The sequence below is a fragment of the Gossypium arboreum genome, chromosome 12, assembly GCF_025698485.1.
Source record: "Gossypium arboreum isolate Shixiya-1 chromosome 12, ASM2569848v2, whole genome shotgun sequence".
Lineage (NCBI taxonomy): Eukaryota > Viridiplantae > Streptophyta > Magnoliopsida > Malvales > Malvaceae > Gossypium > Gossypium arboreum.
The window spans coordinates 30,742,114-30,755,460 of NC_069081.1; positions in this window are offsets into that span (position 1 = coordinate 30,742,114).

Genomic DNA, 13,347 nt, shown 5'->3' on the forward strand with positions numbered 1-13,347 from the left:
TATACATATATGGAATAACTTCTAATTATCTCTGGTTAATATATAATGAATTTCCAAAGTCAGATCAGGGGATCCAGAAATTGCTCTGGCCCTGTTCCACGGAAACTTACATATCCTTTAAAATACAACTCATATGATCGTTTCGTTTCTTCCGTATGAAATTAGATTCATCAAGGTTCAATTAAATAATTTATTCACTATTTAATTCCATTTCCACTATTTTTAGTGATTTTTCAAACTTACGCTACTACTGCTGTCAGCATCTGCCTTTAAGGTAGACTTTACCTATTTCATAGTTTCCATGATTCAACTAGCCCTTTAGCATATATAGCAAAAATTATGATCATGATTAACCATTCCAATGGCCAATCATTGCCAAGCATATCCACACCTCTCAATAACCATATACATACAAAATGATTATAACACTATGCTTAAAATATATAAGCCATTTTCGCATGGCTATCCAAATATATACAACACCAAAGTACTTGACTAATAACACAAGGGTAGTCCTATACATGCCATTTTCAGAGTTCAACCAAAAGTGTACCAAAAGGGGCTTTGATAGTGTGGACGACTTCGACTTCGACAATCCTAGTCCGATAGCTAACGAACCAAAATCTATAAAACAGAGATTCAAAGAAACGGAGTAAGCATTAAATGCTTAGTAAGTTTTGAGCCATGAAATTAGACACAACTAAAGTGTAGCATTCATATGGCTAAACGGATAATTTCATATGCACAAATTCTCAATATCATACCTACTTCACATTACCAACCCTTATATTCATACACAAAAGATCAACTTAGCCAAAGGCGGTAGCTCATTTATCGATCGAGCGAATACTATTTGTAAGGATCAACTAATTCAATGCATATACTGAAACATACCTCATCGCTGGGATTTCACGAGCGTATTAATTGAAACTATTACATCAAGGTCGCTCATTCCCAAGCCAAGTACCTTCGGGATTTAACCGGATATAGCTACTCGCTCGAATGCCTTCGGGACATAGCCCGGATATAGTAACTCGCACCAATGCCTTCGGGACTTAGCCGGATATAGTAACTCGCACAAATGCCTTCGGGACTTAGCCAGATATAGTAACTCGCACAAATGCCTTCGGGACTTAGCCAGAACTAGCCACTAGCGCAAATGCCTTGGGACTTAGCCGGTTATCATCCAAATATTCATGCACATATCAATAAATCATGACACATCTATATTTCATTTTCATAATTAGAGTTCAAACACAAGTCACGTATTAAGCAATCCCATTTTCGGCTCACTAGCCACATACAAACAACATGGTTTAGTTTGCTTTATGACACGATCTCTATGCACATACGGCTACCCGTCATACGTATAGACTAATTAACTCAACATATAATTCAAGTAGAATCATCATATCACCGTATATTTGTTATGCTCATACGTCATGACTTAATCAAATCGTAAACTAAGTCTCGTTACTCAAAACTTACCTCGGATGTTGTCGAACGATTTCGATGGCTATTCGACCACTTTTTCCTTCCCTTTATCGATTTAGTTCCCTTTGCTCTTGAGCTTAATTTAACAAATAAATTGATTTAATCATTTGAGCATCGAAAAGAGGAACTCAAGGTACTTAGCCCATATATATATATACGATGAGACATTAAAGTCACATACATATGAAATCATGAATCAACTCAACATATTAACCCACACTCCCTTTTAGCCGATTGTCTAAGCCAAGATAAAAGCATCAATATGCTTGCCTCTAACCGAATACATGCAACACCAATCTTCTTCCTATGGCTGAATATGCATGTCTATGTTGAGGCCGATTATATGCTTAATACTTCCTACAAGTGTGGTTACTTGTATTGACTATATATCATCTTGTTTCAAGTTCAAAACTCGGCTAATACGCATATATACACTAGTAATCAAATACTAACATTTTGCACTTCACCTTACTACCATTTCACATCTACTTTCTACCATGGCCGAATGCATCAAGACACCATACCATTCAATTTTGGTCATAGGTTACACAAAGAACTTAATGTCTAACTCAAAAATGCCAAAAAGAAAATCCAAGAGTCATCAATCACCATCACATGTATCATTACAAAGCTTCACACTTAGCATGCAAATGACATCAACACAAATCCACCTTAGCCGAAACTTAACTCATCTTCATGCCTCATCACCACAACATCAAACATCAACCAAGAAGACAACACCCATGGCCGAATATCATCTCCATCTCATAGCAAAGATTTAAACCATGGGCTAGGTAGAACTCAAACTAAAAACTAAAAACATGCATGAATCTCATGGACAACATCAAACATACCTTAGTCTAGCAAACCACCCTAGCCGATTTTCTCAAGCTCTTCCCCCTTTTTCTCTTTCTTCTATTCGGCCAAGAACAACATGAGAGCCTTTCTTTTTTTTTTCTTTTTCTTTCTCTTTTCTTTTTTTCATCATCATTTACCTTTCCATTATTATTTTATTACCCATACTTCTTATTTTATTTTTCCTAACATAAATCACTAACATAACATGTTTATGACATGTTTTGCCCATAACATTTTGTCCACCTTCCTTGTCATGGCCGACCACTACTAAATTAAGGGGGAAATTGACATGCAAGTCCACTCTTTTATTACATGCACTAATAGATCCTTATAGATTAACCTATCACATTTCAAAAGTGTCACACATAAGTCTTATTAGCTGAATTCACATGCAATCGACTAAATCGAAGCTTAAAACTTTCACACATTCATATTCACATATTTTAGACAATAAATATCATATTCAAATAATTTGGTGACTCGGTTTAGCGGTCCCGAAATCGCTTTCCGACTAGGGTCACTTTAGGGTTGTCACAACTCACCCCCACTTAAGAAATTTTCGTCCCCGAAAATCTTATCGGTAAATAGGTTTGGGTATCGCTCTTTCATAGAGTTCTCGGGTTCCCAAGTAGCTTCTTCCATCCCGTGTTTGAGCCATAACACTTTTACTAACGGAACCCTTTTGTTTCAGAACTCTTTCACTTCACGAGCTAGGATACGAATCGGTTCTTCTTCATAACTCATATCGGATTGAATTTCAACCTCTGATGGATTAATTACGTGTGATGGATCAGATCTATAACGTCGAAGCATCGAAACATGAAAGACGTCGTGAATCTTTTCAAGTTCAGGGGGAAAAATCAATCTATACGCAACTGGACCAATTCGTTCGGATACTTCATATGGCCCTATGAACCTCGGACTCAGTTTGCCCTTACGGCCAAATCTGAGTATCTTTTTCCAAGGTGAGACCTTAAGAAACACTTTGTCTCCTACCTGATACTCAATATCTCTTCGTTTTAAATCCGCATACGACTTCTGACGATCTGATGCTGCCTTCAGACTTTCACGAATTATTTCTACTTTCTGTTCAGCATCTTTAATCAAATCCACTCCGAAAATTTTACTTTCACCGAGCTCGGTCCAAAACAATGGTGTACGGCATTTACGCCCGTACAAAGCCTCGTAAGGTGCCATCTTAATACTTGATTGAAAACTATTGTTGTAAGCGAATTCAATCAAAGGTAAATACCGCTTCCATGAACCACTAAACTCGAGGATGCAACATCTCAACATATCCTCAAGTATCTGAATTATCCGCCCGGATTGACCATCGGTTTGTGGATGAAAAGCGGTGCTAAAATGCAGCTTGGTCCCCAAAGCTTCTTGCAATTTCTTCCAAAATCGCGAGGTGAATCTAGGATCTCTATCCGACACAATAGAAATCGGTACCTCGTGTAATCTCACAATCTGAGAAACATACAATTCAGCTAGTTTATCCAATCAAAAATCCGTACGTATGGGGATAAAATGAGCCGACTTAGTCAGTCTATCAACAACAACCCAAATCGCATCTTTCTTACTTGTCGACAATGGCAACCCAGATACAAAATCCATCGTGACTCGATCCTATTTGCATTCAAGTATCATGATTGGCTGAAGTAAACCCGTAGGCACTTGATGTTCCGCCTTCACTTGCTGACATATTAAACACTTCGAAACAAAATCGAAAATGTCTCGTTTCATACCATGCCACCAAAACTGACGTCTCAGATCGTTGTACATTTTCGTACTCCCCGGGTGTATTGACATTCGGCTACAATGAGCTTCGCTCGAATCATCGAAATGAGTTCGAATTTCTTGGAACACACAACCGACTTCGAACCTCAAACAATCGTCATCATCAATTTGAAACTCGATTCCATATTCGAACACATTCAGCCCGTTTTGCAACCAATTCATCATCGACTTTCGAGCTTCACGAATTTGATGAATCAACAATGGTTTGGCCTTTAATTCGCCACTAACACATTGTCGGATAGAATGCACAAGTGTACATTCATCGTCAGTAAAGCAAAGCGGTGATTTACGACTTAAGGCATCCGCAACCACATTAGCCTTTCCGGTGATAGTCAATGACAAGCTCATAATCTTTTAACAACTCGAGCCAACGTCTTTGTCGCAGATTTAAGTCTCTTTGGGTCATCAAATATTTGAGACTTTTATGATCCGAAAATACATGGCACTTCTCACCAAATAAATAGTGTCGCCATATTTTCAAAGCGAATACGATGGCAGCTAATTCGAGATCATGGGTCGGATAATTTTTCTCATGTGGCTTTAATTGTCTCGACGCATAGGCCACAACTCGACCTTCTTGCATCAATACGCAACCCAACCCAAGTAGGGAGGCGTCACTATAAATGACAAACTCTTTGCACGATTCGGCTGCACTAGAATTAGAGCTTCATCAAATAAGTTTTCATTGATCAAAACTTTTCGACATTTTTCCGTCCATTCAACTTAACATCTTTTGAAGTAGCCGTCATTGGTGTGGCTATCATCGAGAAACCTTTTACAAACCGTCGGTAGTAAGCAAGTCCCAAAAGCTCGAACCTCGATAATATTTCTGAGGCTTCCAGTTAAGTATGGCTGAAATTTTGCTCGGATCAACTCGAATACCGTCGCGGATACCATATGACCCAAGAAGCTAACCTCTCTTAACCGAACTCACACTTATCGAACTTAGCATATAAAGCGCTTATCCCGTAAAATTCGCAACACTAATCTCGGTGCTCAAGATGTTCGGTCTCATCTCTTGAATACACCAAGATGTCATCAATGAACACAACTACGAACCGGTCCAAATATGCTCAAGATCCGATTCATCAAATCCATAAATACCGCAGGGCATTAGTGAGCCCAAACGGCATCACTAAGAACTCGTAGTGGCCGTATCTCATTCGAAAGCGGTTTTGGGTATATCCGAATCTCGAATTCAAGAATCGATAATAACCCGATCTCAAATCTATCTTTGAAAACACCGAGGCTCCCTTCAGTTGATCAAACAAATCATCAATACTGTTGTAACGGATATTTATTCTTTATCGTCACTTTATTCGGTGACGATAGTCAATGCACAACCTCATGGTTCCGTCCTTCTTTTCCACAAACAATCTTGGTGCACCCCAAGGTGAGAAACTTGGTCGAGCGAAACCTCTATCCATCAACTCTTGCAACTGAGCTTTCAATTCCTTTAATTCCGTTGGTGCCATACGATACGGAGTTATCGAAATCGGTGTAGTCGCAGGTACAAGCTCGATGCCAAACTCTACCTCCCGAACAGGTGGTAAACCCGGTAATTCTTCGGAAAAACATCCGGTATTCACAAACCATCGCGCAGATTCAGCTTCTTTTCTAACTCTTTGTCATCAAGTACATATGCAAGGTATGCTTTACACCCTTTCTTACATTTACGAGCCAAGATCGACGATATTATAGGCGGCAACCTATTCAAGTCGATGAGACTCGACTCGGATTATCTCGTTATTTACACACCTCAAATCGATGGTTTTCTTTTGCAATTTACAATTGCATCATGTGCGATCAACCAATCCATACCGAGGATAACATCAAATTCATCAAACGGTAAAAGCATCAAATCGGCCGGAAAACAGAACCTCAGTTACTAGGGACATTTCTTGCACACTTTGTCGACAAGCACGTAACGACCCAAGGGATTGGACACCCGAATTACAAACTCGAAGAGACTCAACAGTTGAGTCTTCTTTGATGCTAAGGTTTCACATATATAAGAATGAGTAGAACCGGGGTCAATCAAACTAATCACATTAGTATCAAAGAGAGTAAAAGTACGGTAATAACATCCGGCGAGGAAGCATCCTCGGCGCTGGCGATAGCGTAAGCTCTAGCAGGAGCACGAGCTTCGGATCTGGTTGTAGCATCTCTAGATCCTCTCTGACCGCCACTAGCATTGCCCGTATTCCTAGATGGTCTACCCCGAGCAGTAGTAGCACTCGGTTTCCCACTCTGATTTACATTCTGTTCAGACAACCTCGGGCAATCTTTAATAAAGTGGTCAACTGATCCGCACTTGTAACAGGAGCGGTCATGGAATCTACAACTCCCCGAATGCCATTTACCACAATACTGACACTCCGTTCTGTCTCGACGATCATTTCCAACACTGGCGACTGAAGTGACTCGTGCACTCACAGGGGGTCGATCGCGATCTCGTTTAGAAAAGCCCGAAGTGTCTCTAGATCGGCCTAGATCATCTCTAAATTTCTTCGATGACTGTTGAAAGGGCCTCCCCGAAGACCTCTTACGAAACTCCTTTTCTCCCATATCAGCTTTTCTTTTCTCCATACTGAGCTCCTCGGCTTTGCAAGCTCACTCGACAAGTACCACAAATTCTCGGATTTCCAAAATGCCAACATACAGCTTTATATCATCATTCAGTCCATCCTCGAAACGTTTACACATTACGGCTTCTGAGGAAATGCATTCTCGAGTGTACCGGCTAAGCCTTACAAACTTTCGTTCATAGTCGGTAACCGACATGGAACCTTGTTTGAGTTCAAGAAATTCCTTCCGTTTTTGGTCAATGAATCTCGATCGATATACTTCTTTCAAACTCGGTTTGGAAGAACTCCCAAGTTACTTGCTCTCTGGTACAATGAAGTCAACGTATTCCACCAATAGTAGGCGTAATCACGTAGCAAGGAGATAGTACACTTTAGGCACTCATCGGGTGTGCAAGATAGCTCATCGAGTACCCGGATAGTGTTGTCCAACCAAAATTCAGCTTGCTCGGCATCATCGCTGTCCGTAGCTTTAAATTGATAGCCCGTGTTTTCGGATTTCATCAACTGGGGCTTATTTGACCTTATTTGATGCATTGCGGAGGTATTGTAGGTGCGGGGTGGTATTAGTCGGGAATGGAGGTTGTGGAACAGTAGTATTAGTTCGAATGTATTGGTTAAACCAATCATTCATCACGCTATAAAAAGCTTGCCTAGCCCCATCATTCGGATTGCTAGCAATAGGTTGAGAGTCCATGGCATTGTCCCTTGTGCGGAGCAGCCTACACTCTCAAGATCATCACTACCGCTTCGGTCGGGATCGGGATCCATTACTATAAATAAACATATTTGCAAAAGTTAGAAATCACCACACTATCAAATAATCACAAAATGGCATGTATAGCTAGACCCAAACGTATTACGGTAGTCCTAGAATCAACTAAACCGTAGCTCTGATACCAATAAAATTGTAACACCCCGTACCCGAGACCATTGCCGGAGTCGGCCACGAGGGGTTAGCAGACTTAATTCACTTATTCACATCCATTTTAAAAATTTCCGGACAAAGTCGGCTAATCTGCGTCAACGACACCTTAAAAATCATATCTTGAGTTCCAAAACTAGAAAATCAGTTTCGTAAATTTTCCCTGAAACTAGACTCATATATTCATCTAAAAATTGTTTTCTAGAATTTTTGGTTGGGCCAATTAGTACAGTTTATTAGTTAAAGTCTCCCTATTATGAGGTTCGATTGCTCGACCTTCTTGCATTACGACTTATATATCTCCTACAGGCTTAAATACTTATGCCGTTTGTTCCTATTGAAACTAGACTCAAAAGGAATCTATTTCTAATTATCTCGGTTAATATATAATGAATTTCCAAAGTCGATCGGGGATCCAAATCGCTCGTCCCTGTTCCACGAAACTTACATATCCCTTAAAATACAACTCATATGATCGTTTCGTTTCTTCCGTATGAAATTAGATTCATCAAGGTTCAATTACATAATTTATTCACTATTTAATTCCATTCCCACTATTTTTAGTGATTTTTCAAACTTACGCCTTCTTTGCTGTCAAGATCGCCTTTAAGGTAGACTTTACCTATTTCATAGTTTCCATGATTCAACTAGCCCTTTAGCATATATAGCAAAATTATGATCATGATTAACCATTCCAATGGCCAATCATTGCCAAGCATATCCACACCTCTCAATAACCATATACATACAAAATGATTATAACACTATGCTTAAAATATATAAGCCATTTTAGCATGGCTATCCAAATATATACAACACCAAAGTACTTGACTAATAACACAAGGGCGATCCTATACATGCCATTTTCGAGTTCAACCAAAAGTGTACCAAAAGGGCTTTGATAGTGTGGGCGACTTGACTTCGACAATCCCAAGTCGATAGTGACGAACCAAAATCTATAAAACAGAGATTCAAAGAAACGGAGTAAGCATTAAATGCTTAGTAAGTTTTGAGCCATGAAATTAGACACAACTAAAGTGTAGCATTCATATGGCTAAACGGATAATTTCATATGCACAAATTCTCAATATCATACTTACTTCACATTACCAACCCTTATATTCATACACAAAAGATCAACTTAGCCAAAGGCCGGTAGCTCATTTATCGACTGAGCGAATACTATTTGTAAGGGATCAACTAATTCAATGCATATACAAAACATACCTCATCGCTGGGATTTCACCAGCGTATTAATTGAAACTATTACAGCAAGGTCGCTCATTCCCAAGCCAAGTACCTTCGGGATTTAACCGGATATAGCTACTCGCTCGAATGCCTTCGGGACATAGCCCGGATATAGTAACTCGCTCCAATGCCTTTGGGATTTAGCCCGGATATAGTAACTCACACAAATGCCGGGACTTAGCCCGGATATAGTAACTCGCACAAATGTCTTCGGGACTTAGCCCGGAACTAGCCACTAGCGCAAATGCCTTCGGGACTTAGCCCGGATCCAAATATCCATGCACATATCAATAAATCATGACACATCTATATTTCATTTTCATAATTAGAGTTCAAACACAAGTCACATATTAAGCAATCCCATTTTCGGCTCACTAGCCACATACAAACAGCATGGTTTAGTTTGTTTTATGACATGATCTCTATGCACATACGGCTACCCGTCATACGTATAGACTAATTAACTCAACATATAATTCAAGTAGAATCATCATATCACCGTATATTTGTTATGCTCATACGTCATGACTTAATCAAATCGTAAACTAAGTCTCGTTACTCGAAAACTTACCTCGGATGTTGTCGAACGATTTCGATGGCTATTCGACCACTTTTTCCTTCCCTTTATCGGATTTAGTTCCCCTTTGCTCTTAAGCTTAATTTAACAAATAAATTGATTTAATCATTTGAGCATCGAAAAGAGGAACTTAAGGTACTTAACCCATATATATATATACATTTGACATTAAAGTCACATACATATGAAATCATGAATCAACTCAACATATTAACCCACACTCCCTTTTAGCCGATTGTCTAAGCCAAGATAAAAGCATCAATATGCTTGCCTCTAACCGAATACATGTAACACCAATATTCTTCCTATGGCCGAATATGCATGTCTATGTTGAGGCCGATTATATGCTTAATACTTCCTACAAGTGTGGTTACTGGTATTGATTATATATCATCTTGTTTCAAGTTCAAAACTCGGCTAATACGCATATATACACTAGTAATCAAATACTAACATTTTGCACTTCACCTTACTACCATTTCACATCTACTTTCTACCATGGCCGAATGCATCAAGACACCATACCATTCAATTTTGGTCATAGGTTACACAAAGAACTTAATGTCTAACTCAAAAATGCCAAAAAGAAAATCCAAGAGTCATCAATCACCATCACATGTATCATTACAAAGCTTCACACTTAGCATGCAAATGACATCAACACAAATCCACCTTAGCCGAAACTTAACTCATCTTCATGCCTCATCACCACAACATCAAACATCAACCAAGAAGACAACACCCATGGCCGAATATCATCTCCATCTCATAGCAAAGATTTAAACCATGGGCTAGGTAGAACTCAAACTAAAAACTAAAAACATGCATGAATCTCATGGACAACATCAAACATACCTTAGTCTAGCAAACCACCATAGCCGATTTTCTCAAGCTCTTCCCCCTTCTTCTCTTTCTTCTATTTGGCCAAGAACAACATAAGAGCCTTTCTTTTTTTTTTCTTTTTCTTTCTCTTTTCTTTTTTCATCATCATTTACCTTTCCATTATTATTTTATTACCCATACTTCTTATTTTATTTTTCCTAACATAAATCACTAACATAACATGTTTATGACATGTTTTGCCCATAACATTTTGTCCACCTTCCTTGTCATGGCCGGCCACTACTAAATTAAGGGGGAAATTGACATGCAAGTCCACGTTTTTATTACATGCACTAATAGATCCTTATAGATTAACCTATCACATTTCAAAAGTGTCACACATAAGTCTTATTAGCTGAATTCACATGCAATCGACTAAATCGAAGCTTAAAACTTTCACACATTCATATTCACATATTTTAGACAATAAATATCATATTCAAATAATTTGGTGACTCGGTTTAGCAGTCCCAAAACCGCTTTCCGACTAGGGTCATTTTATCTATCTAAGTACTCAACAATTCATAATTGGGAAAAATGACCATTTTGCCCCTAGACTTTCACAAAATGACCATTTTCCCCTAAACTCGAAAATTATTTTTTTATTGAATTTCCTTGTTAGCCAAGCCTAACCGACCATTTATTTCTCTTATGACAACCCTAAATTCCTAATATTTCACAACATATTATCTATTTTACAAACTTTACAAAATGGTCCTATTACGGTTTTCATGAGAAGTCATTTCAAAAAAGTTGTTTATTTCACAACCATGATTCATTTTCTTCCATAAAATTTCAGAAAACAACATGAACACTCTCATGGTAAAACCCTAGACTTTCAACCATTTTAAAAAAAATAGTCCCCTCATTTGAAAGCTCATGCAACAAGGGTTCTAAAAATACAACAATCATCAAGAAAGACCATCAAAATCACTTACTTGAGAAGGTTACAAGTTGCTAAAATTTTCAAGCTTTCAAACCCCAGAAATGGCTAAATTTTTGATAGAGAAGAAATGCTGAAAAGGGATGATATCATCTTTCTTTTCTTTTATTTCTATTTTAGTCAAATAAGCTACCAAAACCCACCTAATTTGACTTTTTGACCATTCTTGTCCCCATGGTCGGTCAAGCACTCTTTTTAGGGTCTATTTTCCCTTTAAAGACCACCAATTTTGGTCCTCTAGCTATTTGACAACCTTAACTACCAAAATAGGATTTTTGCACTTTATGCGATTTAGTCTTTTTTCGCGATTAAGATCTATAACGCTAAAATTAATTCACCAAATTTTTCATGCACCTTTATAATCATGTCATCACACATAAAATAATATTAAAATAATTTCTACAACTTTGGAATAGTGGTTCTGTAACCACTATTCTGACTAGCCCCAAAATCGGTCTGTTACATAAACATTTAATGACATGATTTAAACACCATGCCGAATCATAAATAACTTATAACTATCACCTATATTTCATCACATAACCGAATACATAATTTACATTATAAACAATTTCCAAATTGATTCATGTTTCGAATAATGTATCTCAATAATAGGCCAATAACAATCGATGTCTCAAACACATGCATCAACCACATATATCAAGCTTTCCAAAATAACTAAACATAAGCCATAAATGGTTACTTCATGCCAAAACATATATACACCTAACATGAACTTATATCACAACTAAAAATGCATAAACATAAGCTTCATTACAAGCTATTTTTGCATGGCTCATATATACAAATCCATAATCGACCAAACAAATGCTAGCTATACATGCCATAAGTTCATAATTCAAGCTTTTAAAATACCGAAATAATGATTGATAGTGTGACAGATTTCCTTGACGATTCCCGAGCTCCTAACTAGCTTCCAAAATCTATAAAACAATGAACGAACACACACACAATAAGCTTGAATAGCTTAGTAAGTCATAATAAATTAAAACATTTCAGTAACATACATAATTCAATTAAACTAAGCCAAATCAAACAAACCTTAATCACATATACATTTATCATACTTGCAATTTCATAAATCATCACATAAACATTAACATATTATACTAAACTTGACCAAATACAAACATGCTCATAAGCATATATAAATCTCTCTTTTATCATGCATGATTCATGTATTCATCTCCAGTATATACTTACCTTACTTTCATAATCATAGAACTTACACGTACCTGAACCTTTTACCTCGATTTCACATTCGATCTTAACTTGGTATTGCCCGTTAAACCATTCAGAATTATAAGATAGATATTTTAACACATGCTTTGTATATGTTATTTACTGATACATGTTTGATTATATATATTATTTTTTTTAATGATAAGTTTTGTCATGAAAGTTTATTTGAGTTGTGTTTTGACTGGTAATGCCTTGTAACCCCATTTCGACGATCGATATGGGTTAGGGGTATTACATTGACTTTCGAGTCTACTGAGTTTGTGGTTAAAGTAACAAACCCCCTAGGTCAGTATGTGTTAGTTGATAAAGTTTGTAAAAACTGTCCTTTGATGATTCAGGGTTGCAACTTTTCAGCAGATTTGATGTTACTACCCTTCGATGAATTTGACATGATTCTGGGTGTAGACTGGTTAACTCTGCATGATGTTGTGGAGAATTGTAGATAAAAGCATATTTAGTTGAAATGTCAGAACGATGAAAAGCTTCGAATTGAGTCAGGTAGACTGAATAGTATATCTAATGTTATATAGCCTATGTCAACATAGAAATATGTTAGAAAAGGCTATGACGTGTATCTTGCTTACATATTTTATTCTAGATTTTTTGAGTTCAAGCTAGAATCAGTTTCAAAGGTATGTGAGTATACTGATGTATTTCCAGAGGAATTATCAAGGTTACCACTATTAGAAAGGTTGAGTTTCCTGTTGACTTAATCCCAAGAACATCTCCGATATCAGTAGCTCCTTACAGAATGGCACCTACAGAGTTAAAA